This window comes from Pleurodeles waltl, chromosome 7 (genome assembly GCF_031143425.1).
Source record: "Pleurodeles waltl isolate 20211129_DDA chromosome 7, aPleWal1.hap1.20221129, whole genome shotgun sequence".
Classification (NCBI taxonomy): domain Eukaryota; kingdom Metazoa; phylum Chordata; class Amphibia; order Caudata; family Salamandridae; genus Pleurodeles; species Pleurodeles waltl.
In genome coordinates this window covers 1,030,748,132-1,030,764,852 of record NC_090446.1, presented here as the reverse complement: position 1 = coordinate 1,030,764,852, position 16,721 = coordinate 1,030,748,132, and positions in this window count along the sequence as shown.

Genomic DNA, 16,721 nt, shown 5'->3' with positions numbered 1-16,721 from the left:
CAATGGCCTGAAAGAGGTCGTGGTCTCCTCAAATATCCCTGTAGACTGTTTGCTTGGAAATGACCTGGAGTCCTCAGCATGGGCTGAGGTAGAACTCAAAACCCATGCAGCCATGCTGGGTATCCTTGAACTGGTGTGTGTCAAGACAAGGGTACAGTGCAAGGCTTAGGGTGAATAGGTGGTGTTGGAGCCTGGAAAAAGGGCCCAACCCTCCAAGAGAACAGGAAAGAAGACTGGGGAACCAGCTTCAACACAACAAGAGAAAGAGAACCTCTCTTCCCAGGAAGAAGTTCTGCCCTCTGAGGGAACTGAGCCCATGGAGTTGGAACCTTATCAGGTTGAACTCCTAGGCCCAGGGGGACCCACAAGTTGTGTAAGGAGCAAGAAACATGTCCCTCTCTTGAAGGCCTTAGGCAGCAAGCTTCTGAAGAGACAAAAGGAAAAATCACTGGAACACATAGAGTCTATTGGGAAGATGGACTCCTCTACACTGAGGCAAGAGATCCCAAACCTGGTGCCACTAGGAGAGTGGTAGTGCCTCAGGAGTTTAGGGAGTTCATTCTAACCTTAGCTCATGATATTCCACTTGCTGGGAATTTGGGATAAACCAAGACTTGGGAAAGGTTAGTTAACCATTTCTATTGGCCCAACATGTCCCAGAAGGTAAAGGAGTTTTGTGTCTCCTGTGACACCTGTCAAGCCAGTGGTAAGACAGGTGGACACCCAAAGGCCCCCCTCATTCCACTTCAAGTGGTGGGGGTCCCCTTTGAAAGAGTGGGTGTGGACATAGTGGGTCCACTTGAACCTCCCACAGCCTCAGGGAACCAATACATACTAGTAGTAGTGGGTCATGCTACTAGATACCCTGAAGCAATTCCCCTTAGGTCCACCACTGCCCCTGCAGTAGCCAAAGCACTCATTGGTGTCTTTACCAGAGTGGGATTTCCTAAGGAGGTGGTGTCTGACAGGGGCACCAACTTCATGTCAGCATACCTGAAGCATATGTGGAATGAGTGTGGGGTGACTTACAAATTCACCACACCACACCATCCACAAACCAATGGTCTTGTAGAAAGGTTTAACAAGACATTGAAAGGCATGATCGTGGGGCTCCCTGAAAAGCTCCAAAGGAGATGGGATGTCCTCTTGCCATGTCTGCTTTTCGCCTACAGAGAGGTGCCTCAGAAGGGAGTAGGGTTTTCCCCCTTTGAACTTCTGTTTGGCCATCCTGTAAGGGGACCACTAGCTCTTGTAAAAGAAGGCTGGGAGAGACCTCTTCATGAGCCTAAACAAGATATAGTGGACTATGTACTAGGCCTACGCTCCAGGATGGCAGAGTACATGGAAAAGGCAAGCAAAAACCTTGAGGCCAGCCAACAACTCCAGAAGATGTGGTATGACCAAAAGGCTGCTATGGTTGAGTTTCAGCCAGGGCAGAAAGTCTGGGTTCTGGAGCCTGTGGCTCCCAGGGCACTTCGGGACAGATGGAGTGGCCCTTACCCAGTGCTAGAAAGAAAGAGTCAGGTCACCTACCTGGTGGACCTAGGCACTAGCAGGACCCCCAGAAGGGTGATCCATGTGAACTGCCTCAAACTATTTATTGACAGGGCAGATGTGAGTCTGTTGATGGTAACAGATGAGGACCAGGAAGCTGAGAGTGAACCTCTCCCCGATCTCCTCTCCACAGATCCTAAAGATGGCTCAGTTGATGGAGTGATCTATTCAGACACCCTCTCTGGCCAACAGCAATCTGACTGTAGGAAAGCCTTACAACAGTTTGCTGAGCTCTTTTCCCTAATCCCTGGCCAGACACACCTGTGTACCCATGATGTGGACACAGGAGACAGCATACCTGTCAAAAACAACATTTTCAGACAGTCTGACCAAGTTAAGGAAAGCATCAAAGTGGAAGTCCACAAGATGCTGGAATTGGGAGTCATTGAGCACTCTGACAGCCCCTGGGCTAGCCCAGTGGTCTTAGTCCCCAAACCTCACACCAAAGATGGAAAGAGAGAGATGAGGTTTTGTGTGGACTACAGAGGACTTAATTCTGTCACCAAGACAGATGCCCATCCCATTCCAAGGGCAGATGAATTGATTGACAAACTAGGTGCTGCCAGATACTTAAGTACCTTTGACTTGACAGCAGGGTACTGGCAAATCAAAATAGCACCAGGAGCAAAAGAAAAGACAGCATTATCCACACCTGATGGGCACTATCAGTTTACTGTTATGCCCTTTGGTTTAAAGAATGCCCCTGTCACCTTCCAAAGTTTGGTGAATCAAGTCCTTGCTGGCTTGGAGTCCTTTAGTGCAGCTTATCTTGACAATATTGCTGTCTTTAGCTCCAGCTGGCAGGATCACCTGGTCCACCTGAAGAAGGTTTTGAAGGCCCTGCAAGCAGCAGGCCTCTCTATCAAGGCATCCAAATGTCATATAGGGCAGGGAACTGTGGTTTACTTGGGATACCTTGTAGGTGGAGGCCAAGTTCAGCTACTCAGCCCAAGATCCACACTATTCTAGACTGGGCAGCTCCAAAACCTAGACTCAAGTCAGGGCATTCCTTGGCTTGACTGGGTACTACAGGAGGTTTGTGAAGGGATATGGATCAATAGTGACACCCCTCACAGAACTTACCTCCAAGAAAATGCCCAAGAAGGTAAACTGGACTGTAGAATGCCAACAGGCCTTTGACACCCTGAAACAAGCTATGTGCACAGCACCAGTTCTAAAAGCTCCAGATCACTCCAAGTAGTTCATTGTGCAGACTGATGCCTCTGAACATGGGATAGGGGAAATTTTGTCCAAAACAAATGATGATGGCCTTCACCAGCCTGTTGCTTTCATTAGCAGGAGGTTACTCCCCAGGGAGCAGCGTTGGAGTGCCATTGAGAAGGAGGCCTTTGCTGTGGTTTGGTCCCTGAAGAAGATGAGACCATACCTCTTTGGTACTCACTTTGTAGTTCAAACTGACCACAGACCTCTCAGATGGCTAATGCAAATGAAAGGTGAAAATCCCAAACTGTTGAGGTGGTCCATCTCCCTACAGGGAATGGACTTTATAGTGGAACACAGACCTGGAACTGCCCATGCCAATGCAGATGGCCTTTCAAGGTTCTTCCACTTAGAAAATGAAGACTCTCTTGGGAAAGGTTAGTCTCATCCTCTTTCGTTTGGGGGGGTGGGGTTGTGTAAGGAAATACCTCCTTGGCACGGTTACCCCCTGACTTTTTGCCTTTGCTGATGACAAGTTATGATTTGAAAGTGTGCTGAGGCCTGCTAACCAGGCCCCAGCACCAGTGTTCTTTCCCTAACCTGTACCTTTGTTTCCACAATTGGCACACCCTGGCATCCAGGTAAGTCCCTTGTAACTGGTACCCCTGGTACCAAGTGTCCTGATGCCAGGGAAGGTCTCTAAGGGCTGCAGCATGTCTTATGCCACCCTAGGGACCCCTCACTCAGCACAGACACACTGCTTGCCACCTTGTGTGTGCTGGTGGGGAGAAAAGGACTAAGTCGACATGGCACTCCCCTCAGGGTGCCATGCCAACCTCACACTGCCTATGGCATAGATAAGTCACCCCTCTAGCAGGCCTTACAGCCCTAAGGCAGGGTGCACTATACCATAGGTGAGGGCATAGGTGCATGAGCACTATGCCCCTACAGTGTCTAAGCAAAACCTTAGACATTGTAAGTGCAGGGTAGCCATAAGAGTATATGGTCTTGGAGTCTGTCATACATGAACTCCACAGCACCATAATGGCTACACTGAAAACTTGGAAGTTTGGTATCAAACTTCTCAGCACAATAAATGCACACTGATGCCAGTGTACATTTTATTGTGAATTACACCCCAGAGGGCATCTTAGAGATGCCCCTTGAAAACATACCCGACTTCCAGTGTGGGCTGACTAGTTTTACCAGCCTGCCACACACCAGACATGTTGCTGGCCACATGGGGAGAGTGCCTTTGTCACTCTCTGGCTAGTAACAAAGCCTGTACTGGGTGGAGGTGCTTCTCACCTCGCCCTGCAGGAACTGTAACACCTGGCGGTGAGCCTCAAAGGCTCACCCCCTTTGCTACAGCACCCCAGGGCACTCCAGCTAGTGGAGATGCCCGCCCCCTCCAGCCACGGCCCCACTTTTGGCGGCAAAGCCTGAGGAGATAATGAGAAACACAAGGAGGAGTCACTGGCCAGTCAGGACAACCCCTAAGGTGTCCTGAGCTGAGGTGACTCTGACTTTTAGAAATCCTCCATCTTGCAGATGGAGGATTCCCCCAATAGGATTAGGGATGTGCCCCCGCCCCTCACGGAGGAGGCACAAAGAGGGTGTAGCTACTAACCCCCAGACCTAAACACACCCCTACATTGAGTATTTAGGGGCTCCCAGAACCTAGCAAGATAGATTCCTGCAACCTGAAGACGAAGAAGGACTGCTGACCTGAAAGCCCTGCAGAGAAGACGGAGACACCAACTGCTTTGGCCCCAGCCCTACCGGCCTGTCTCCCCACTTCAAGAAAAACTGCAACAGCGACGCGTTCCACAGGGTCCAGCGACCTCTGAAGCCTCAGAGGACTACCCTGCATCTAAAAGGACCAAGAACTCCCCAGGACAGCGGCTCTGCTCCAAAGAAGAAACAACTTTGCAACAAAGAAACAACTTTAAAAGGACTCCGCGTTTCCCGCCGGAAGCATAAGACTTTGCACTCTGCACCCGACGCCCCCGCCTCGACCTGCGGAGAAACAACACTACAGGGAGGACTCCCTGGCGACTGCGACCCTGTGAGTAGCCAGAGTTGACCCCCCTGAATCCCCCTCAGCGACGCCTGCAGAGGGAATCCAGAGGCTCCCCCTGACCGCCGCTGCCTGCTTCTAAGAACCCAACGCCTGGTAAAGACACTGCACCCGCAGCCCCCAGGACCTGAAGGATCCGACCCCCAGTGCAGAAGTGACCCCCAGGTGGCCCTCTCCCTTGTCCAGGTGGTGGCTACCCTGAGGAGCCCCCCCTTGCCTGCCTGCTTCGCTGAAGAGACCCCTGGGTCTCCAATTGAAACCAATTGCAAACCCGACTCCTGTTTGCACTCTGCACCCGGCCGCCCCTGTGCCGCTGAGGGTGTACTTTCTGTGCTGACTTGTGTCCCCCCCGGTGCCCTACAAAACCCCCCTGGTCTGCCCTCCGAAGACGCGGGTGCCTACCTGCTGGCAGACTGGAACCGGGTCACCCCTTCTCCATTGAAACCTACGTGTTTTAGGCACCACTTTGACCTCTGCACCTGACCGGCCCTGAGCTGCTGGCGTGGTAACTTTGGGGTTGCCCTGAACCCCCATCGGTGGGCTACCTTGGACCCAACTTTGAACCCTATAGGTGGTTTACTTACCTGCAAAACTAACAAACACTTACCCCCCCCAGGAACTATTGAAAATTTCACTGTCTAGTTTTAAAATAGCTTATTGCCATTTTTGTGAAAACTGTACATGCTATTTTGCCAATTCAAAGTTCCTAAGTTACCAAAGTGAAATACGTTTCATTTGAAGTATTACTTGTAAATCTTGAACCTGTGGTTCTTAAAATAAACTAAGAAAATATATTTTTCTATACAAAAACCTATTGGCCTGGAATTTTCTTTGAGTGTGTGTTCCTCATTTATTGCCTGTGTGTGTACAACAAATGCTTAACACTACCCTCTGATAAGCCTACTTCTCGACCACACTACCACAAAATAAGGCTTTAGAATTATCTCTTTTTGCCACTATCTTACCTCTAAGGGGAACCTTTGGACTCTGTGCATGCTATTTCTTACTTTGAAATAATACATACAGAGCCAACTTCCTACATCCTAGTACTACAAATATTCAAGTTACTATTCCCAAAAGCGCAAACCAAGTTTCACTTCTGTGACTATCTTGTCACACATACAAACTTCACCATCTGAGGTTTTCCAAGATGAGTTAAATTCCCACAGATCAGTTTAACTTGCATTTATTTTTCAATTCATGTGTGTGTGTTAACAACAAATAGTCACAGAATATTTTGTTCTTTTTATCCATGTTTTGATCCCCTCACCAAACTCATTGAACTGGCCCCAGTGGTCACAGTTCCATTACCTTTTTATATGCACTTCAACCCTGCATGTAAATGAAGGCAGCTTGGAAACTCGTAAAATAAAGAAGGCTGCGTTTCCAGGCCACTTTATTTACAAGTATTGCTTAGGCATTTGTGTCCCCTGGGAATTCAGCCACAGACCCCCAAGGTGGAGTGCCCCACACACTGTACTAAGTTGATGACCCAAGACTAGTAGGCTCGTGTCGCTTCCTCACATCTAACCTGGCAATTCCCCGCTGCCTTCCCAAAGATTTGTGGACATCCCAGCACAACAACCGATTCCGAAAGGAGTCTCAGAAAATAAGTGTAGTCTTACTGTCCCTTGTCTATGTCGGCACAGGGGCACAACCCATGGATAATTCTATTCTCTTTGTTTTTAAGAATGAAAAGCTTGTTCGCAATTCTGACAGTGATACACACATCTGGTTCCACAACAGAGAATGGACCAGGAAGCCGGTCAAGCTGCGATTTAGACCGCACAACACCCGACACACACAACCAAACCACAGAAGACTGATGACATCAGAGCACACCGTGGCATCTACATCTACCATGTTTTCTCTTTTATTGTATTGAAGTAAGTTTGGTCATGCACACATAATGTTGTTTTACCAGTGGTGTTCTTCTCTCATTGGTTCATAAAGCTTATGTTTAGTTTGCATTATTACTGTACTGCTCTTGGGGGCCACTGCTGTGCGTGAGTGCTTTGAATAATATACACCTTTACCTGGGTTTTTTGTACTTACCACACACACATGGCTAAAACAATGAATATATCACTGATGCAGAAACACCCAAAACAGGCACAACATTCATGTTGAAAATTCAAAATCTGTATTTCCCGGGTGATGTTACAAAACGGATGGAGTTTTATGCCACCTGGTGTTACAGTTGTAAGTGTTTTATCTTTCATGAGGCAATAAATCTCAGCGGGATTTGAGCTCAGTTTGTTGGGGCAGCCATTCGTTTGAAAGACCTATTCAGACTGGGTTTAGGAAGGTAGAATTTTTATTTTTCCGCCGCAGTGGGACACTGGGTGGATTGTTCAATAAACTTTTGTGTTTCAAAATATGTTGAAGAAACTAGGTAAGGACAAGTAGATTTATACTTAAACACTGTTCTAAATCACAACATCTGTCTCCACTGATCCTGTCATCGATAGTTATCGATAGTTCTTGGCAGCAATGTTGTGAAGAACCCCTGGTCACACAACACTGGGGCCCCAACTTTAGTTTGAAAAGGGGTCTTCTACTTGGCGTTAAAAAACATGTCTTTGAAGGAAGAGCTTGGCATTCTATATACTCTTTTCCCTCTGTTCTTGTAATTGACAGGTTAGATGTGCACCCACCTTAACCCCAGATATGTAGCAGTGCTGTTTCAAAGGATGCAAATTTAACTCTGTCCAATCAGTGTAGATTATCTTAAGTCATCATTGAGTGGCTGTCAATTTCTGTAGGAGAATAAAGATTTCCTCTATCTAGTCTTTCTTCTCCAGCTTTTTATCTGGATTTCTGCAAAGGTCTGTCGTGACAGCAATACATTTCCTCTACACCATAGCCTTAAAGGAATTTCTGACTCCCCCTGGAGCGACCTCTATGTCTTCATTGACAGAAAGGTTTTTCATCATTCTGTTTCCCTATCTCCTCTATGAAGACTGGGTCCCTAAGAATGGACGGGTGTCATCTTCACATAGAGAATCTAGATCACCTCAGACCCATAATTAAACCCATAATTAAACCTGTTGTCATCAGGGCATCTTCCGATATCGCCACCAAACCTGTTTCAACTGCATTAACTTTGGGAGCCAAGGGTTTTCAACTAATATGTAATCAAACCGCAAGTGAGATTGTTGAACTTGTGAGAATTAAGTATAATCACTATTACGAGTTTTAAGCTCTCAGTATATGTTCCTCAAGCCAATCTCACATAGGGCCTCACTACGACTTCAACTGTCTTTTTGGAAGACCACCAAAGCCGCTGCAGGCAACAGTGCTGGCGGTCTGTTGCCCATCATATTAGGAGTCTTTGGAGGACTTCTGCTCATTTCTGGGTGGAAGTGCGACTCCAAAGAGGCGACTGCATCGCGAACACCGCCACAGCAGCAAGACTCTGCCTGCCGTATTACAAGCCATAATACGGCTTGGCAGAGTCCTGCTAGTGTGGTGGTGCTCGCGGAGCAAGACCCCCAGGACCCACCCCCTCCCGGACAACCTCCTCGACGGAGAAGGTAAGTGATCGTCTGAAAGGGGGAGGAGGGTGTTTGTGTGTGTGTGGGGGTGTGAGTGCGTGTATGCGGAGGGGGGCTCGGAGGGAGGTATGCGATTGAATGTGAATGTTTGTGTGCGTGTATGTGCGTGTGAATGGGGGTGTCTGCATGTATGCAAGTGAGTGGGGTTGTCTGTGTGGATGAGGGGTGTGTATGTGAATGCATGCAAGCGTGTGTGAAGGAGTGGGGGGTGTTTGTAAGTCTGTGGACATGTGTGGGGGTGTTGTGCATGTGTGTGGACGTGTGGACGTGTGCCAGAGACAGGAATGGGGATTCCTGTCACCGGGTGCATGACCACCAGGGTTTTTGTGGCAGGGTGACCGCCACGGAAAGCCTGGCGGTCTGCAGCCTTACAATCCAGCCGGCAAGCTGAGGCCTGCTGCCGGGCTGGAGGTGCACACTGCTGAGCTGCAGTTAAAGGATATTTTGTATAGACCTATTTACCAACAGGATATTAGTCAATATTTTTAGGGGTCGTGAGTCTGAGATTTCCCAAACAAGCAATATGGTGTACCCAACTAAAATGGACCAAAGGCAGGCTGTGGCAGCAGAGGTAGAGGTAACAGTCTTGAATATAAGCTGCAATTCTGCAGCATTTGGAAAATTACATTCTGGGAAGCTTTAGCATATACTTAGAGACATAAGACAATTAACACAGCAACTGCCTACATTGGAGTCATGTCATGCGTATGACTGTGCTTGCATTTTCAATGTAAAGTGTACTGTTGGTGTTATTAATATGTGAGCTTGATCTGGTCTGTCTGGATGTGTCTCTGAGGTGGGAAACGCTTAGCCTCTTGGATGGTTTGGAGCAGTTTTAAGAGCATGATGGTGCCAGGAATTATGTTGAAAGTTTACCTTTGGTGCAGTGCAGCTGTTCTACCTATGACGATCTACTGAATATAGGGTTAACCTGTGACAGAGTTGCATGAGGAGAGAAAATGCAGTCTCCATGATTTCAAATGCAAAGACCCCACATCAGTCATTTGGTTATGTCAAGGAATTAATTAAATAAAGAAATAATCTGAAATTGATTAACCTACTTTTTATGTCAAACAGTTTTTATTGTTATTTATAGAGGAGTACAACAATCTGCAGTGCAATAAGGTTAGAAAACAATACAGTACATCATCTTGTCCAGTCGATCAAAGCTAACTATACAGGTACATAGTAGTATATTAAAGATTCATTGTTGAATTTCTGACGTTTTGTGCAAAAGAGAGTAAATAGAAAGGACAGAAAAAGGTGAGAGAAAAGAAGAGGAGAAGCACCAATTGGTACTTGTTAGTAATGGGGCTCGTATGTGTTGCATGTGGAGTTACATTTTTGTGAGTACATGTCTAGTTTAGACTGCAGGGCTCTCCAGCCTTTTCGGTAATAAGAGCTGCTTATCTTTGATGAAAACCATCATGAGCTACTACTAATATTAATGCTGAATTAGTGACCACATTAGACAATTTTCACAATTATTATCATAATTAGACAGATTATATAAAAAGGATTTGCGAAGTTGGAATGCCTTTACTTGGTATTGTAACGTTCCTGGCACTAACGTAATAATACTAGTAATTAGTGTCCCATAATGCTACATCATTTGTCACTCAAATATCAGCCTTAAAAATATTTTGGAAATTCAAACATTTTTCCTAAACATCAGCTTATGAGTTCAGAAAAGACATACTTTTTCTTCTTGAAAACATACTTTTCAACTTTCATACACAATATTTTAATTCAGCAAAGACAAGCCTGAAATTTAGTAGGCTGAGTTGCACATAAGGAAGCTACTCACAGGTAGCTATACAGCTTCCAATAGCTCACAAGGTACTTGTTAGAGAAACCTGGACCAAAGTAAGCGTGAAGATTCATTAAAAATGTAGTGTTGTGTAGATTGTTGTCCGCACTTCTTACAAAGCAGAACCAGGCCCACCATGTGTGGTATGGTATGTTGTTATGGTTTTTCCAGTCAGCTAGTATTGTTTTAATGCCCAAGGCTAGTAGGATATGAATAAGAAAGCGGTCCAAAGTGGATAGTGAATTAAGTAGACTTGTATTTGTTGAGGTGTGTATACCTAAGGAAATTCTAATGTGTGTCAGGGACAGCTGTGTCTTGAAGATATTAGCTTGTGTATTTTTTATATATTTCCAAAAAGGTCTTATGTGTTTAATTTAAAATAATAAGTGTTCTAGGTCTCCTGTGGGATGATTACAATGCCAAGAGGCTGAAGGAGAAGACCCTGTTTATGGAGATGTTTGGAGGTCCAGAATGATCTGTATGCTGTCCAGGGCTTACATTGTAGTATAAGCAGATACATTTTTATCTTAACAGAGAGTTCCATATGTCTTTCCAGTTCGTTCGTTGAATAGGTTTCGTATTATAACTGGTGCATGAAGTATCCCATGCATGATGGATCACATCCGTTTGTGGTTTGGAGGTTTTCTTTAGGGTTTTATAAATTATGGATATTATGTGTTGCTTGCATTGTCAACCTTTGGAGGAATTCTAGACTATCCACTTTATGTGATCTATTTCTACCCCTTAAAGCTACTTTTCAGATTGAGAAGTTGTAGAAATCTAGTGGTTTAAAGGTTAAATTTGGTAGAAAGCATAGCGAATTATATGGCAGTTATCAGGATGGATAATATCCCTAAAGTGCAAAAGGCCTACAGTAGACCATGGTTTACAGAAAGAGGGGGTAGTGTTGAGTTTAATGGCTGTGTTGAACTACAGAGAAGCACGTTCTGATCCTTTCATCTTATGAAGGAAGCATCTATTCAAATTTTTAATTGCAGAAATGAGTCCTGAATAATTTCAAATGAGTGAGGCACTTTGAGTTGTTTAACTGTCTGGATGTTGATGAGAGAGCGTGTGAACTAAGTCTGATTCAATATTGACCCAGGCTGGTTTGTATAGCCGGGAAGGCTGCTTGATAGTTTACAAAGTTGGATACGTTTATGCCCCCTTGGATACGCTTATGCCCCCTTGGAGTTTACTCATTTGTAGTTTTTGGAGTGATATTTTTGCTTTTTTACCTCCCCATATAAAAGCAGATATTAGGGTATTGATTGAGTGTAGAAAGAACTGGAAAAGCTAAGTGGGAACATATTAAGGAAGAAGTTAATTTGTGGGGTAAGCATCATTTTAACCGTTTCAACTCTGCCCCACCATGTAATAAATTTTAGTGATCATTCTTCAGTTAGTGTTTTGATTTTAGCAATATGTCAATATGAGTTTTAGTATCAGCAACAGAATTTGCACATTCAAGGCCTAGGTATATTAGTCTGTTTGGTTGCCATTTCGAGTTGCAATCGTACTCTATGTGGGGAAGACAGTGTACATTTAGAGAAAATGTTTTGGCTTTCTCCTTTTTCAAGGTGAATCCAGATAAGTTAGAGAATTTTTCAGTTATTATGAGTATTTCCGGGACGGCTCTATCTGCCTCTGCATTTGCATATGCTCCTAGTTTGTGGACATCATCAGCATACACTGCTAGTTTTTGGGTCCCACTTATGAAGGGGATCTCCTGTATTTGTCATTGGTCTGAATGGAAAATAGAAAGGGTTCAACTGAGAATAATAAGAGAAGGGGGACAGAGGGCAATCTTGCCTAGTGCTGAACTGTCCAATAGTTGGCCATTGAGTTTTATTGCCCCCCCGGACTTCTGGTAGATTGCCATGGCCATTTGTCTATAGCATGTACCCAAGTTAAACATTTCTAGAGTTGCTTTTAGAAAAGTCCACAAAACCTTATCAAAGCCTTCTCCACATCTAAGGCCATGGCCATAGTGAGGGAAGGGATTTGTTTGGCTTTTATGGTTGCATGGCAGAAGGTTCTAATATTGTCACCTGCTAGACGACCTTTAACAAAGCCTGTTTGTGAGGGATGGATGAGAGATGAGAGGACCTTTTCTACTCTGAGGACCAAAGGTTATGTGTATATTTTATAGTCAGTATTAAGGAAGGAGATAGGACGGAAATGTTTTGTTTCTAATTGATCTTTCCCCTTCGGTATAACTGCTAAATGCACCTCATAAAAGGAGCCTACAATTCTGCCTTTGGAGTCAAAGGTGTTAAAAAGATTTAGAAGGTGGGGCATTATTATATGTTGAAAGTTGTGGTAAAAAGATGCAGGGAAGCCATCTGAACCAGGGGCTTTATTTGGTTTTAGATATTTAATAGCTATTGCTGTTTTGTCTTGTGAGATTGGGTTATTGAGAAGTTCCAGGTCTACCTTGGAGAGAGTGGGAAGCTTACGGGGGTCTAGGAATGTCTTGCAAGCATCTATACTAGAGGAGTTTTAGGTTTGGAAGAACAAGTTACTTACCTTTGGTAACGAGGTATCTGGTAGAGACTCTATTTAGCTGCAGATTCCTTACCTTAGAATTCCCTGGCGTCAGCTTCGAATCCAGAGTTTTTTCTGAGCAGTACCCTGCGCGCGCGACGTCGGGCGGCGTCGTTCGGATCCGCATGCGTCGACCAGCTCCGCGTGCAGAGCCAGTGTCGTTGGAGCTGTCTATGATGTCACGGTTGTCTATATAGATGCCGTCTCTGCGCGCGCACGTCAGTTCTTTTCCACAACTTCCGACGCCAGAAGCGCAGAGTCATGGAAGAACCAATCATTATGTATTTTACCTCTTTGACTGTTTGGAGTAAAAATTCTTTCATGCCTTTAAGAAAGGCAAAAAATGCCAAGATCAAAAATATACATATGTACACATAAATACATATCTACATGAGAAAAATTTCCCCAGAGCGGAGAGGCTTGGGCGGGTGTAAGGAATCTGCAGCTAGATAGAGTCTCTAACAGATACCTCGTTACCGAAGGTAAGTAACTTGTTCATCTGATAGAGACTTCTAGCTGCAGCTTCCTTACCTTAGAATAGATACCCAAGCTATAACCCATGGCGGTGGGTCTGCAGGAGATTTTTACACAAGAAAGTCTTGCAAAACAGACCGGGCAAAATGCCCCTCTCTTCTCATCTGGCTATCCGGGCAGTAGTGTTTTGTGAACGTGTGCAAAGAAGCCCACGTTGCAGCCTGACAAATGTCCACCACCGGTACGCCACCTGCTAACGCAGTGGTAGCAGCTTTCCCCCTAGTAGAATGAGCTCTCAAGCCCTCGGGAGGCTGCTTCTTCGCCACAGCGTAGCATATTTTTATACAGAGAACGACCCAGTGCGAAATGGATCGTTTCTGCACTGCCCTACCCTTCTTTGCACCAACGTACCCCACAAAGAGTTGGTCGTTCACCCGGAACTCTTTAGTGCGGTCAAGGTAGAACGATAACGCTCTTTTTGGGTCCAGCCGATGGAGACTCTCCTCTTCCTTAGAGGGATGCGGTGGTGCAAAGAAGGTGGGCAGGGTGATATTTTGACCCAGATGGAAAGGGGTCACCACCTTGGGGAGGAAAGAGGCATGAGTTCTGAGAACCACTTTTTCAGGAAAGATTGTGATATACAGCGGTTTTGATGACAAAGCCTGTAGCTCACTAACTCTTATGGCAGTAATTGCCACCAAAAAAGCTGTCTTAATAGTGACCAGCTGGAGAGGACAGTTATGCAAGAGCTCGAAGTGAGCACACATAAGGAAGGTAAGAACGAAATTAAGATCCCACTGGGGCATAACGAAAGGCACAGGCGGGAATAGATGTACAAGCCCTTTCAAAATCCTCTGTACTATAGGTGATTTAAACAGAGATGGTTGATCGGGCAATTGAAGAAAAGCCAATAAGGCTGAAAGATAGCCTTTGAGAGTCCCCAAGTAGGAACCCTGCTGGGCGAGAGACAAAATAAACAAAAGGATATTAGACAGAGAAGAAGAGGATCAATAGACCTCTCTGAACAATATGAAACAAAACGTTTCCAACGGCAGGCGTAGATCGACTTAGTAGAGGGACGCCTGGCTGCCAGAATGACATCACAGACCTCGGGAGGGAGGTCATGAACCATCAACTGTCGCTGCTCAATCTCCACGCATGAAGGCGCAGAGTTGACAGGTTCGGGTGGAGAACCTTCCCCTGCTGCTGCGACAGAAGATCCTCCCGAAGAGGCAGCCTGATTGGAGGACCGATGCTCATTTTGAGAAGCTCTGGATACCAAACTCTCCGTGCCCAATCCGGAGCCACTAGGATTACTTGGGCCCAGTCGTTCTTGATTTTCTTGAGAACTCTGGGCAGAAGTGGTATAGGCAGAAAGGCGTACAGGAGGCCTGAACTCCACTCGCAACGAAAAGCGTCACCTAGCGATAGCCCCCTTGGAAACTCCAACGCGCAAAACTGCTGGCATTGCGCGTTCTCTACGGAGGTGAACAGATCTAACCAAGGCTCTCCCCTCTTTGGATGGAGACACCATTCGTGATCGTCTAAGCATTTTCGGCTGAGTTCGTCTGCTCTGGCGTTCAGAGAACCTGCCAGGTGTTGAACCACCAAGGTCATGCCCTGCTGTTCCAGCCATGTCCAGAGACGTAAAGCCTCTTGACAAAGGGTCCACGACCCCACACCGCCCTGCTTGTTGCAGTACCACATTGCGGTAGTGTTGGTCGTGAACACCTTCACTACCTTCCCTTTCACAACAGGAAGAAATGCTTTTAATGCTAGCCGGATCGCCCGAAGCTCCAACAAGTTGATGTGGAGCCCGGATTCCGCCGGAGACCAGTGACCTCTGATCTCCACCTCCCCCAGATGGCCGCCCCATCCCAGAAGTGACGCATCTGTCACTACCGTTAGATCTGGTTGGGGAAGGGAGAGGGGTCTGCCCTTGACCTACTCGCAGGTCACTAACCACGACTGCAGATCTTTTGCAGTCCCTTCCGAGATCTGAACCACGTCGGTAAGATTTCCCTGATGCTGTGCCCATTGGAACTTCAGGTCCCACTGCAGAGCCCTCATGCGCCATCTGGCATGCTTGACCAACAGAATGCAGGAAGCCATGAGTCCCAGCAGCCTCAGAGTCTGTCTCACCGAGATCCAGGATAGAGGCCGAAACATCAGAATCATAACCTGAATATCCTGAACCCACTGATTGGGAGGATAAGCCCGATACTGCACTGTGTCCAGAACAGCTCCGATGAAAGTGAGCTTCTGAGAGGGAGTCAGGTGTGACTTCGGCACATTTATAGTGAACCCCAGCGAATGCAAGAGGTCCGCTGTAGTCTGGAGGTGGGTGACGAGAGCCTGGGGCGTTGGAGCCTTCAACAGCCAATCGTCTAGGTAGGGGAAGACTGAAATCCCTGACCTGCGCAAATGAGCTGCCACCACCGCCATCACCTTTGTGAACACCTGAGGGGCACTGGTGAGACCGAAAGGAAGCACGGTAAACTGAAAGTGCTCGTGGCCCACCTTGAACCGCAGGTAACGCCTGTGGGCTGGCAGGATAGGATTATGGAAATATGCATCCTGCAAATCCAACGCTACCATCCAGTCTCCTTGGTCTAGGGCAGACAAAACCTGAGCAAGAGTGAGCATCTTGAATTTCTCCTTCTTGAGGAAGAGATTGGCGTCCCTTAAATCCAAGATAGGGCGAAGGCCTTCGTTCTTTTTGGGAATCAGAAAATAGCAGGAATAACAACCACTGCCTACTTCTGATATCGGGACTCTTTCTATGGCTCCCTTGGCCAAGAGAGCTGTAACTCCCTCGCGGAGCAAAGCTAGATGGTCCTCCATCAGCCATTCCTTTGTCGGAGGGAGAGAAGGAGGGAAAGACTGGAAAGGAAGGGAGTAGCCCTTCCGTATGATCTGCAGGACCCACTTGTCCGTGGTGATGGAAAGCCAGTGAGGGAGATGAAAACGAATCCTCCCTCCAACTGAACGGACATGATCCCGCAGAACCACACTAGGAGGGCTTGGGCGCAGTGGAGGGGGGCTGTGTGGCGGCCGACCTCTGGTCAGACCCTCTGGGTCTGATGGTACCACGACCACGTCCTCTTCCGGGATGCTGTGAAGCCTGAGGACGGTGGCTAAACTGTGGCTGGCATGGTACCACGTCCTTTCCGAAGCCTTGAAAGGGGCGAAAGACAGACTGCTGAAAGGCCCAAGGATCTGGCCGTGGCTCAAGAATCCTTGAACCTCTCAAGCGCGGAGTCTGCCTTTTTGCCAAAAAGGCGAGAGCCATCAAAGGGCATGTCCATCAAGCTAGACTGGACATCCCCTGAAAAACCAGTAGAACGTAGCCAGGCGTGGCGACGTAGGGCCACTGACGATGAAATCGCTCTGCCCAGCGAGTCGATCGTGTCCAAGCCACACCGGATCGTAAACTTGGCTGCATCTCTCCCATCCTTTACAGCCTGGGTGAGAGTGTCCCGTACGCCCTCCGGGACCTGGGGCAGCACTTGCGCCACCGTATCCCATAAAGTATGGG